The following is a 12761-nucleotide window of genomic DNA, read 5'->3' as shown; positions in this document are numbered from 1 at the left end:
AAGGAGGCAGGAATCATTTTTAAAATTCAGCTTTCACCAGTATTCGTTGAGCCCCTTTCTTGGGCCCAATGTCCAGAGTAGTTGACCTAGACCCAAGGAAGGGGCTGGAAAATCATGTGCAGTGAGCGATGAAGTGCCAGCTCAGAAAAGAAGTTCTGTAAGTGCTAGAAAGCAAATTGGCGTGGGTCGTGGGATTTGGAAGGACCTCCAAAAAGAGGCATGCAGGAGAAATGTGGTTGCCCTTCAGAACAAGAAGGCTCCCTATAGGTCTTCATGCCCAAACCCTTCATTGTACAGCTGAGAAAGCTGAGGCCCAGAGAGTGGTGAGGATCTTACAAAATCAACAGCAGACCTGAGACTAGAATTCTGACTTCCTGCCTCCTTGATTCCAGCTTTTTATTCTCCATTAGATCCCTTGTAACCAAGCCCTTTTACATCCCTTGCCTTACTTGAATTTCACAATTTTTGTACAGATGGGCTATTACTGCCCATTTCATAGCTGCAGACTGAGGCCAGGAGAAGAGCAATGCTTTGTCACACAGAAAGTCAGGAGTAAACGTGTGTCTAGAAGCATTCTGGTCTCCATACCACAGCTGTCTCTGGACCCTGGGAAAAAAAAACTCTCCCCCAGATTGTGGCCCCAGAAGCCCCGGTAGCACTTCCTCTTTGCCTGGCCTTTGGCTTCCTTCAAGTGCTAGAGGCAGAGCTAATTTTCCCTTCAGCTGCCCTGCATGAGGAAAGAAGGAGATTCATTAAGGATTCCTCACTGAGGGTGAATTTGTCGCCAAACCCAAGATGTTTTGTGTAAACACCTTCTGGTTCAGAAACGCAGGCACAGGTCCTATGAAGGAAGGAGGAACTTTTGCCAAAAGAGAAACAGGGCTTACCAGGCATCCCTGGGGCCTAGACCCCAGGACTGGGTCTCTTCCACATGCGGCCCGAAGAGGGCTAGACCAGGCTGACCCTTGACCCCTGCCAGGTGGGCCTGGATGGGGAAGGGTTGAAGTAGGCTTCCAAATTGACTGTGACTGGCCCCTAGAGAGCACCCTTGGCCACTGGAAGTATTGGGGAGGGAAGTCATATGTTTCATCTATGTTTAGAACCATCTATTTCACAAATATTTATTGACTTCCCTGACTCTGTTATAGGGCTTCTGCCATGAGCAAAAACCAGACATGGTTCTTGCCCTCAGAAAGCTTCCAGTCCGGCAGGAGAGACAGACGATGAACACACGAACAAGTAAATATATCATATGTCAGGCAGATAAATGTTACGGAAAACAACAGCACGGGACAAGGTAGAGAAAAACTGATGGAGGGGCTATTTGCAACAAGGTGGTCAGGGAGGGCTTCTCTGAAGAGGTTGAACTGGAGCAGAGATGTGGAATAGGTGAGGGGTAAGCCATGTGAATGTCTGAGGGAAAAGTGTTCCAGGCAGAGGGAATAGCAAATTCGAAGGCCCTGAGATGAGGCTTTGTTTGGCATATTGAAAGACTAGCAAGGCCTGTGTAGATAGAACAGAATGAGCAAGGGGAGGAAGGTAGGAAATGAGGTCAGAAAGGGGAAGGAGGCATTAAACAGACGGTTCTACAGAGGGAGCTGTAGGTGCCCCAACCAAACCCGTTAAGCCCTCCCTGGAGGTCAACTGCAGACAATGGTGCACAAGCCTGTGGCTTCCTGCTTTCTCCGCTCACAGATGCGAGTTGAGTTGGGGAATGCTGGTGAGTTAAGGCCCACAGGAGTGGCCCTTAACCAAGAAGAGGAAAGAGTTAGTGACTGCATATCCCAGCTTCGTTGCCCTTCTGTGGGAGACCCAAGAGGAGGCTGCCACAACCATCCAAGTAAGAGGGGGATGGTCACTGCCCCAGGGAGTAGCAGTGGGGGTAGCAGGCAATGGGGGGGGGGAGTGTCTCAGGGCCTTTGCACTCACTCCTCCATTAGCTTGGATTAATTTTCTCCTGCACCTTTGTACCTGTGTCCAGGTATACCTCCACTTATCAGCTTGGTGTCACGTCTTCCCGAGGGTCATGAGTCTCCTCTAGGCCCACACAGCTTCCCCAGCTTCCCCGATCTCTGCACCTAAATGCTATCCTTTTCTCCAATCATCTCCCTCTCCAGCCGTAAGCTCGAGGGCGGAAACCGTATCTGTCTTGTTCGCTGCTGTGTCTCTAGAACTTAGAATGGTGCCTGGCACACAGTGGGTGCTCAGCCAATGTTTACGGAATGAGGGAGTAGACTCAACACGAAGCAGAACTTTCTAAAATCCAAAGTATTCAAAGATGAACGGAGCTAACTCAAGGGTAACTAGTTCAAATCCCAGAAGGAAGCCTAGACTGCCACATGGTCAGGATATTGCAGAGATGTATCCCTCTGCAGCCTCGGGTAGGGGTTTGGGGATGGGGGGCCTGGGAGGGTGATCCCTAACCAGAAAAACCCTGCCTGGTCACACTGGGCACGCCCCCAATCTTTAGCCACCCTAAGCCCAGGCCAAAAGGGAATGGCTGCTGGGACTTGGGTGTTTGGGGACTGGAGCCAACAAGGGCAATGCTGTACCCATCCCCCTAGGATCCCCTTTTACTGTGTGCCATCTTTGGGTATGCGTTCAGTGACCAGCATTTGCTTCTCTCCTTAGGGAGGACCGCCTACAGGCTGCTGGAGCCTCCTGGGGTGACTTAGCTTCCCCCTAAGCTATAACACATTATCTCAGAGATATGAAAGCCCACCTTCCTTGCCTGGGACGCGGGTGCGGGTGCAGGTGTGGGTGGATAACTCAGGTATAACTTACACGTCACAGTCCCCACCGTGGGATCAGGCTGAAGCTGCCATCCACATGACCTCTGCAAGGCCTGCTTGGCTTCCTCTCCTTCCCTGTCCTGCCTCCCCCACTCCCTATGGTCAGAACCCCCAAAACTCCCATCTTACTTAGTAAAAGCCAAACTCTTTGCCGGGGCCCACAAGAACCTGCCTGCCCTGCCCTGCCTCTCTGAGGCACTTCCCACCTCTCTCCTTACTGCTTCCCTCAGCCCTCAGTCCGCTTGTCTCCCTCCTTCACTTGCTACAAGTCTTGGCTTAAATTTCACCTTCTCGGTGAGACCTACCCTGACCACTCTACTGCATTTTAAAATGTAAACCCTGCCCCTCCCTGTACTCTGATCAACTTCCTCTGCTCTACTTTTTCTCCTTGTTTTCATAGCATTTGTCACTTTCCAGTGTGTTATGTAATTAACTTACTTGTATTTACTGTTAATCTCCCTCTGCTAGAAAGGAAGGTCCACAAGAGCAGGAATCTTCATCTCATTTGTCACTGATGTATCCCAAATGCCTAGAACAGTGCCTGGTGCACAGTAGGTGGTCAAGAGACATTTTTGAATGAATGAATGAAGAAAACAGCCAGAACTCTAAACCGGGCAGATTCTCTTTGACGCCAGGCTCTTAACCCCTATGCTGGAGGTGGGCGGTGGGAGTGGCAGATCATGCCAGGACTTGTTGGCTAAGGTAAGGGGATTGGATTTTGTTCATAGATCCGTGAGAAGCCACTGGAAGGTTTTGAGGAAGTATGGGACATGATGGAGTTTACTTTGTGAAAGCACTCTTTGGCTGTGGGGCTAGGATGGGCTAAAAGGGGGGGTACAGCCCTGGGAGTGGGGTGTTAAGGGTGGGAGAGTGATGATGGGGGCTTGGAGAGGCAGCAAGACTGTGGCTGCACTGGGGCTGGGAGGAACTAGAAGCCCGCTCAACATCCCAATTCTCCAGGCAGCCTGGGTGGTTGCCTTACGGGCTCTGGCCTGTGAGTAGTCCAGGCCGGGCCTCCCAGCTGCTGACAACGTGCCCCTGTCCCACAGATGGACTATTTGCTCTCCTGGGTGGTCCCCAGCCCCTCCCTCTGCTTCCTTTGCGCCCTTGTGGGCTTAGCAGGTGGAGGGGAGGGCTCCCCTCCTTCTCCTCCCCTGACCCAGAGAATAATCCTTATATTCATTTGCTCTTCCTCTGTGCCCTCACTTCATCCTCCCACACCCCCCAGTAACACAGAAACCTGATTCCCGTAGGGCAGATGAAGACACTGAGGCCCGGAAAGGGGATGGGACCCTCCTGAGGTCATGCAGCCAGATGGGGACACCAGGTGGGGACCTGTCTTCCAACTCCCCTTGCCCCGATTTCATCAGGCAACAGATGGTCCCATGGCTTGACTTGAAAAATCTTAAGTGAGCTCAAAGAGAATGCAAGGCCAGAACATTCCAGGCCTCCCTGCACTGGCCTTTACTACTACCTTGAATACTAAATCTATTCATTTTAAATTCCAGGAATAGATTCTTCTTACCAAGAATGAAAACATTACAGAAAAGACTCAAGTTCCTTTTTGACACCCCTCCCCCCATTCCAGTTCCCCTTAGAGTCCCAGTTTGAGTGTGTCTTTTCAGAACAGTGATACTCATTTAAAGGTATAGTTAGGAACCCTGAGAAAATATGGGAGACCATCATGTGGGTGGCAGGGCAGAAAGACGTATGGAGGGCATTGCTCACAAATGCATTCCTCTGTAGTCCATTTACTCCTGGACATTTTTGATTGGTATATTTAGATCACGCTCCTGTTTTCCGACAGCTGCCATGTTTTCTATGGTGTAGAAGTGCCATATTTCATTTGTTTTTCTAGCTTTCTAAATTAAATTTTACATTTATTTCTTATTTATTTTTTTTAGGGTTTTATTTTGTTTTATTATTTTTAAAGATTTTATTTATTTATTTGTCAGAGAGAGAGAGAATACAAGCAGGGGGAGCAGCAGACAGAGAGAGAAGCAGGCTCCCCACTGAGCCAGGAGCCTGATGAGGGAATCTATCCCAGGACCCTGGGATCATGACCAGAGCCGAAGGCAGATGCTCAACCGACTGAGCCACCCAAGTGTCCCTTACATTTATTTCTTATGCACTGAAGTACAGAGGGTTGAATAGGTCCCACTGCTCAGTTCTTAGCACAGGGTCAGGAGGAAGTCTGCAAGGATCCTCTCTTGTTTGTACCATTTCCTCCTTTTCCTCCCCACCCCCCCTCAATTCTGACCTCACCAAAACTCTCTCCATGTTTGATAGATGTCCTTATTTATTTGAGATTGCTTACAAAATGCATAGTAGTTGTTTTGTGTGCTTATGGATTTAAAAAAAAAATTTTAGGGGCGCCTGGGTGGCTCAGTCGTTAAGCGTCTGCCTTCGGTTCAGGTGATGATCCCGGGGTCCTGGGATCGAGCCCCGCATCGGGCTCCCTGCTTGGCAGGAAGCCTGCTTCTCCCACTCCTCCTCCCCCTGCTTGTGATCCCTCTCTCGCTGTGTCTCTCTCTATCAAATAAATAAATAAAATCTTAAAAAAAAATTAAATAAAAAAATTTTTTTTAAAGATTTTAAAGAGAGACACAGCGAGAGAGGCAACACAAGCAGGGGGAGGGGGAGAGGGAGAAGCAGGCTTCCTGCCAAGCAGGGAGCCCGATGCGGGGCTCGATCCCAGGACCCCGGGATCATCACCTGAACCGAAGGCAGACGCTTAACGACTGAGCCACCCAGGCGCCCCGATTTTTAAAAATTTTAATGAAGGTATCACACACGCAGAGAAGAAGACAAATCATAAGTGTACAATAGTTTGTAAACTTTCAAAAACGGAACATGCCTATATAACCAGATCAGACAACAGAACTAGGAGATCCCCTTCAAGGCCTCCCAACCACTACCCTAAGAGTAACCACCGCCCTGACTTCTAACACCAGACATTGATTTTGTCTGTTTTTGAAATTTATACAAATGGAGTTACACAGTGTGTGCTCTTTTGTGTCTGACTTCTTTTGCTCAACATTTTGTTCATGAGATTTATCTCTATTATTCTGTGTAGTTGTGGATGGATCACTTACTTTCAATGCTATAAAGTATTCCACTGGTCGAATTACACCACAGTTAAACCATTCTGCTGCCGTGGGTGACATACGGTGGTTTCCAGCGTAGGGCTGTTACAAAGTGCAGATGGGAACAGTCGTGTGTCTTTGGGTATACACACATATGCGTGCATTTCTGTTGTGTGTATATCCAGGAGCAGAGTTGCTAGGTATGGCCAGTTTTAATAGATACTGATCAACTGGATATGTGTTTTAAATCCCGATAAATATTGTGATACAACTCATGTTCATGTCCTGCTCCTTTATTTTTTCTCATCTGATATTTATAGCTCTATCCATCTACTCTGTGTATCTCTAGTTCCTTCCTCCTGGAAGCTCCAGAGAACCCGAGCTGCTCCCCTGCCACATTTCACTTGTCCTTTCCTGTGGTTGTGGATGCTTGAGTTCCCTTTTTTTTCTCCCCATCAATCCCCACAGAGCCACCCTGAACACCCTTACACACTTGTCACAGGCATGAATATGCTTCTTTTCCCTAAATACTACCACACTCCTCTCCAGAACGGCTGTACTCATTTACACCCCACTGGTGATGCACGTCCTCACCGACATTAGGCATTATCCACCTGTCTCTGGCTTGTCAGTGTGGCGGTAAGCATCATATTTACTAAACAATTCTCTCGTGGGGGTACATTTAAGTTGTTTTCCATCTTATTAGAAGTGCTGCAATGACCCTTCAGGGCCGTGTCTCCTGGTGCTTGTCTATGAGCACAACTTCTTCTTTGCCTCATCTTCCTCCACAATTCTTGAGCCCTAGTTCCCCAACACGTCCCAACGTTCTCACCTTAGCAAATGGAGAGGCTATGGGTGAAAGTGAGGTAGAGAAATTGTTTCATGCAGGGGGAACAGCATGTGCAAAGGCACTGTGGCAGGACGGAACCTGAAGGCCAGTGTAGCTGGAACAAGCCCGTTTTCCTTTCCTCATAGTCTCTAGATTTTTCCTTTTGGATTCTGAGTCTGGACAGAGCCCAGTGAAGGGGGCTTTTCCCCCAGAGAAGGGGGAAAAGGGATAGGAGATGAAGTTGAATGGGTAGGCAGGAGCTAGATCACAAAGGAGGGCCTGGTGGGTAAAGTGACATTGAGAAGTGGACTCATTCACTCAATAAGTAATTATTGGATACCTTCCATTAGCCTGGAGCTGTGCTACGGCAGTGAACAGGGCAGACAAGGTCCTTGTTCCCAGAGAGCCCACAGTCTGGGGGCAGATAATAACATTAAGCAGAGGAGGAGTGGCTAATCTTTATAGAGGCCCTGATGTGTGCCAGGAAATGTGCTGAGCACTTTCTCATTTGATCCTCACCACCACACATCATGAAGTAGGATAATTTTTTTGAAGAGGAAACAGGCTTAGCAAGGTGGAGTGATCTCCCCATCTGCAAGGAGTCTTGAGGCCATATTGCAGTCCATTTTAAAAGCCCCTTTACAAGCATTTTTACTCAGTGCCAGTATGTGTGGGAGACATTGGCATGGTCCCTACAGAGACATCTATCTAAATTATAAACACACATACCATTCCATCAGCAAATGGATTTAGTCTTCAGATACCCAAAATGGTGTGTTCACTAACGGATTGTTGTAACAGGCTGGAGACAACCTAACTGCCCGTTTAATTTAGGGGGTTGGTGAAGTAGAGTATGGACCACCCATGCAAGGGAAGGCTGTGAAGCCATGAAAAAGAGCAAGGGCAATCTCTCTGCACTGACACGGAGTGATCTCCCAAAGTGCTATTCCGTGAACAAAAGACAAAGGACAGAACTATGTATAATTAAGCTATGTGTTTCAAAGTGGTGGAATAGGGTTTAGAGATAAGTAGATGAGAGAGAGAGAGACTGAGAAAGGAAACTTGCCATTGATTGCCTCTGGAAAGGGGAACTGATGGCTGCAGGAAAGGTAGGACAGACAAATGGGTCTCCTTTGCACCTCTGGACTTGGAGCCATGTGGCTGTGTTTACTACTCAATAAGTAAATAAATAGGGGCGCCTGGGTGGCTCAGTTGGTTAAGCGACTGCCTTCGGCTCAGGTCATGATCCTGGAGTCCCAGGATCGAGTCCCGCATTGGGCTACCTGCTCAGCAGGGAGTTTGCTTCTCCCTCTCCCACTCCCCCCTCTTGTGCTCTCTCTCTCAAATAAATAAATAAAATCTTTAAAAAAAATAAGTAAATAAATAAACACAATTATGTCTGTTTCAAGGACTTTCAGATTCTATAGGGAAGAAAGTGACATCGGAACAGGGAAGACCTTCCAGGACGGTTGAACTGAAGGTGTCTTAGTGACTGCCTTGTTTTACAAATGAGGAAACTGAGGCCCAGAGAAGAGAAGTGAGGTGACTCACTCAAGGTCACCTAAGCAGGTAACGGCAGATTCAGAACTGGCTGTCACTTCAATTATAGACCTGTGTCCTTTCATGTCACGGCTGGCTCGGGATCCCTACACATCTACGTGCCAAGTTGCGCTAAGTGTGGAGGACACAGTGGTGAACGACATAGACATGACTGCTGCCTTCACAGATCTTATATTCTAGAAAAGGAACGAATAAATGCATATTATAACATCATACAGTGATAAATGTTGTGGATAAAAATAAGGCAGGTGAGGGGATAGAGTGGCAGGGGGAAGTTACCAGGAAAACCCCTCTGAAGAGGCAACATTTTAGAGAAGAGAAAGATGGAGCCTTGTGAATACCTGGGGGCAATTGTGGGAACAAAGCCGGGCAGGGGGGATTAGGTTGGAATGGTAAGAGAGCAGCAAAGAGCCAGTGGCTGGAACAGAATGAAGGAGGGAAAGACAGGAGGAGGCAAGGTTAGAGAGGAGAGCAGGAGAGACATTGTAGGCAGCGCTGAGGATTTTGGCTCGAGGTGGGGTAGGAAGTAGTCTGGAGGTTTTGAGCAGACAGGGAACCTGATCAGATTTCTTTTTTAAAAAGACCCCTCTGGCTAAGGGTGGAGACTGAACATTAGGAGCAAAAGAGGGGCTTCAGGGAGCCTAATGAGGAGGCTGCTGCAGTCCAGTTGTCCAGGAGAGAGGTGACAAGGCTACGGCCTGGGGCAGTGGGTGGGGAGCTGAGATTGGTCTCCCCATCTGTGCAAGGAAGGAGTTGGATGACATGGTCCCCTAGGGCCTTCCCAATTCTGGCATTCAGTAATTTGGTGAATTAACTCAGCATACACCAAGTAGGTGCAGACAAGCCCGTTTTCCTTTTCTCATAGTCTCTAGATTTTTCCTTTTGGATTCTGAGTCTGGACAGAGCCCAGCGATCTGAGGCCCACCCCCATCACTGCCAGCCTCACTCCGGTCCCCACCTCCCAGGGACAGATGGGTGGGCAGCGGGAGGCAGCTGGGCCTCGAAGCCTGCAGGGCCCCGGGGGAGGGAATTATCTGAGAGTTCATAACCCCTCTCTGCCTCCCAGATCTTGAGTTAAAAGCCCCAAATGTCACAGCCCCAAGGGGCAAGGGTTTGAGGGTGCCAGGAGAGGGGGGCACGACAAGGTGCTTTTCTGTCCTCTGCTGCCCACATGGGGGTGGGGCCCTGGGGTGCTTGAGAACTCCAGCCCTGGGAGCAGGAAGCCATTAGAGACTGAAACTGGTGGCCCTCAGGCCGTGTCTGACCCACTGACCTATTTACTTGGCCTGAAAAATGTCTGAGCAAAAATGGAGCCAACATTTAAAAACCAAGAGATTGTACAATAAAATCCAGATTTCTGGCTTCTCTTGAGTAATTAGAAAATCTGACCATACTGACCACTTATTCCCATATGACAGCATTCAGCCTTAGCTGAGTAGCAGCTGTCCTCATTATTACCTTATTTTATTAATAGGTAAATACATTTACATGATTCCAAAAAAAAATTATAAATGGGCATATATGAAGTCTCCCTCTCCCACCCTGTTCCCCTTCTGTCCAGTGCCTTCTTTGGTAATCTCATTTTCTTATATAGACTTCCAAAGTTTCTTTGTGCATATACAACAAATACAAAGATAGATTATTATCCTCCCTTTCACCCAGCTTCACTCCCCACCCCACCCCCATTCTATCTCTTGCTTGTCCCCATGGAAGCCTCTCTGTATTAGGAGATGGAGAGCTCCATCACCTCCCTTACTGCCGCCTGTCATTCTGTTGTCAGAAAGTCCATGGTTTATTTAGCTGGTCCCCTACCGATGGGCATTTGGGTCATTCCCAATATTTGCAGTTATAAACAATGCTGTGCCAATTATCTTGTGCATAGTTTACACAAGAACTAAAGGAAAATTTTTAGAAACTGGTCCAAGCAGAAGGTGCAGTAGGCATGGATTGAACTTGCAGCTATGATAAAGAATGTTCCCAAGAGTGATTCCCAAGATTCCCAACAAAGCTCAGAGACCATGCCCTTGGGGACAAAGGAAAGGCTCCCAGATTGGTTTCTGCTACTTGCTAGATGTGGGACTTCTCTCTGGGCCTCATTGTTCCTATCTGCAAAATGAGAGAGGGGGTTGAGGAACTGGGTAAGATCTTAGGGCCTGTCCAGTTCTAAACAGCTGTGGTCCACCTTCTCCTTCCACACTAGTCATACCCAGCCTCTTTTCAGCCCTTAAATGAGCCTGACTCAGTCCCATTGCAGAGCCTTTGCTCAAGCTGTTCTGCACCCCGCTCCCCACACAGCTTCCACTAAAACACCATTCTTGTACTCCCTTATCGGTCCTAGTCTGAATGCCCAATCTTTGATCTCAGGCCACTTAGAACACACTAGTCTAAACCATTCAGGTCAGGGTCCCCCCCTCTACAGTCCCACTGATAGGTGGGTCACGCCCACCTGGTCCACACTTCAGACAGCCCATCAAATCCTTCTTCTGTCACCGCTCCAGTTGCCCCAAGTAGAGGTCTTGAATGCCAACTCTGCTACTTCCTAACTAATGGCTTTGGGTAAGTGAAAGCACCTGCCTGGGTCTCAGTTTCCTCGTGCAAAAAAAAAAAGGGGGGGGGGCTGGTTTGAGGATAACATGTGGTAATATCCATAAAGTTCTTAGCACAATTCCTGACACACAGAAGGACTGATAGTGCCGTGAGTCACTGCCCTTGTCTGTGTCAGTTACCTGGTTTATGAAGTGGGGAGAACAATGGAAGCTATTTCATAGAGTTGATCACTCACTCATGCATTCAGCGTTGTTTATAAAATGCCTATTGGGTGTCAGGCACAGCACTGGCACTTAGCAATTCCTTGAAGAAAATAGATAAATTGTCCCAACTCTTATGGAGCTCCCAGGCAGTTCCAAACAGGCACACATAAAAAGATAAATTGTCAGTGTACTGATGTTAAGAAGGAAAAGACTAAAATGTCATGGAAGCTCGTAACAGGGTGGTGTCAAAGAGACTTCTCTGAGGGATAAGGAGCAGGGCACTGTTGGGAGGGAGATCCAGGAGGGCTTTCTGCAGAAGGCATCACCTTAGCTAATAATTAGCATTAATTATCCTCACCCCAGCCCCAGGAGGAAAGCACTGGTTACAGTTCCCCATTTTGCTTTTTTCCCTGAAGCTAAGAGAAATTGAGTGACTGCCCAAGGTCATGTACTCAGGAAGAGGTGAGTAGGTTTTGAACCCAGGCTTCCTGGTTCTAGAGTCTCAGACGTAAAAGCGTGTCATCTACTGCCTGTTTGAACAGGTTGATCCTAGGATGTGGATAGGCATGGGAGGTAGAGGAGCTGCCTCCACTGGGGTGGGCCCAGAGGTGAAAACCTAACTGTCAGGCCCCATCCAGGCACCGGTGAGAAGGCAGAGATCCAGACATGTACAGAACTGGCCCAGGGCCATTAGGGGGTCCAAGGGCAGAGTTTTCCTCTGCCCAGGCCTCTGTGCACTCCATGAGTCTCCCTACTTAGGGCTGTAGAACAGAAAAAAAGGGAAAAGATACTGTTCCTGACTGAATCACATTGGGATTCAGACTCCCCGCCAGCCCAACCCACAAAAACTCCACACATGCCTGCGGATAGAGACTATTAGCTTTGAATCCAGCCTAGAAAACTCCCTTAATCCCTAACTCTTCCTTCTCTGTTTTCAGCCTTAGGCCACAGCTGGCCCTCCAACCTCCTGAGCATTGCTGGGACCAAAACAGTCCCTGGACACGAAAGGGATGCTGGGCTACAGGACTGCAGATGGCTGCTCCTTCCTGACCCAGGGCAGCTGTCGCCCTTTATCTTCCCTTCCCAGCTACTCTGAAGCAGGGTGGTCCTCAAGCCTCCCCTCCTCCCCCTTCTTCCCCTTCTCACCAAACTCTCCTCCCCTTGTGAGCTAGCAAAGCCCACTCTAGGGCCACATGATGGCTTGAATTTGGCTCTAGCACTGAGTAACTGTGTAGCTCCAAACAAATGAATTAACTTCTCTGTGATTCAATTTCTTCATCTGTAAAATGGGAGGAAAAAAACATAAACTACCTCACAAATTGTGAGGATAAAGTGAATTAGTAATTGTATGGTGATTCCAGTGTCCCTGGCAAAGAGAAACTGCTGCATGAGTGTTTGTACAATAAATACCTGATACATCCAATCTGAGCAAAAGGGTTGGGGGTGAGCTGGGGTATCCAGGATGTACTAGTAACCCTACCTCCTCTCCTAAATTATTGGTATATTCTCTCTCTGGCTTCTCCACCCTCAAGCTGTTTCCTAGTGAGCATTTCTCTCCTCTGGCAGCAGGGGCTTCTTTCCAAATCCAGATTTGATCACATTTGTCTCCTGCTCAAATTCTGCAGTGGTTTCCCATTGCTTCTGGGAAGTACATCTTCTGGACTTTTAGGGTCTCATCCCTCAGAACTCTCCAGCCCCATCTTTCCCAGTTTTCTACCTCCCTGGATCTGTGGTCCAGAATTCC

This window comes from Mirounga angustirostris, unplaced genomic scaffold, assembly GCF_029215605.1.
Source record: "Mirounga angustirostris isolate CCGP_5_RB_7025 unplaced genomic scaffold, mMirAng1.0.hap1 SCAF_10, whole genome shotgun sequence".
Classification (NCBI taxonomy): Eukaryota; Metazoa; Chordata; class Mammalia; order Carnivora; family Phocidae; genus Mirounga; species Mirounga angustirostris.
The sequence above is the reverse complement of the archived record's forward strand: the minus strand, read 5'-3'. Positions refer to the sequence as shown.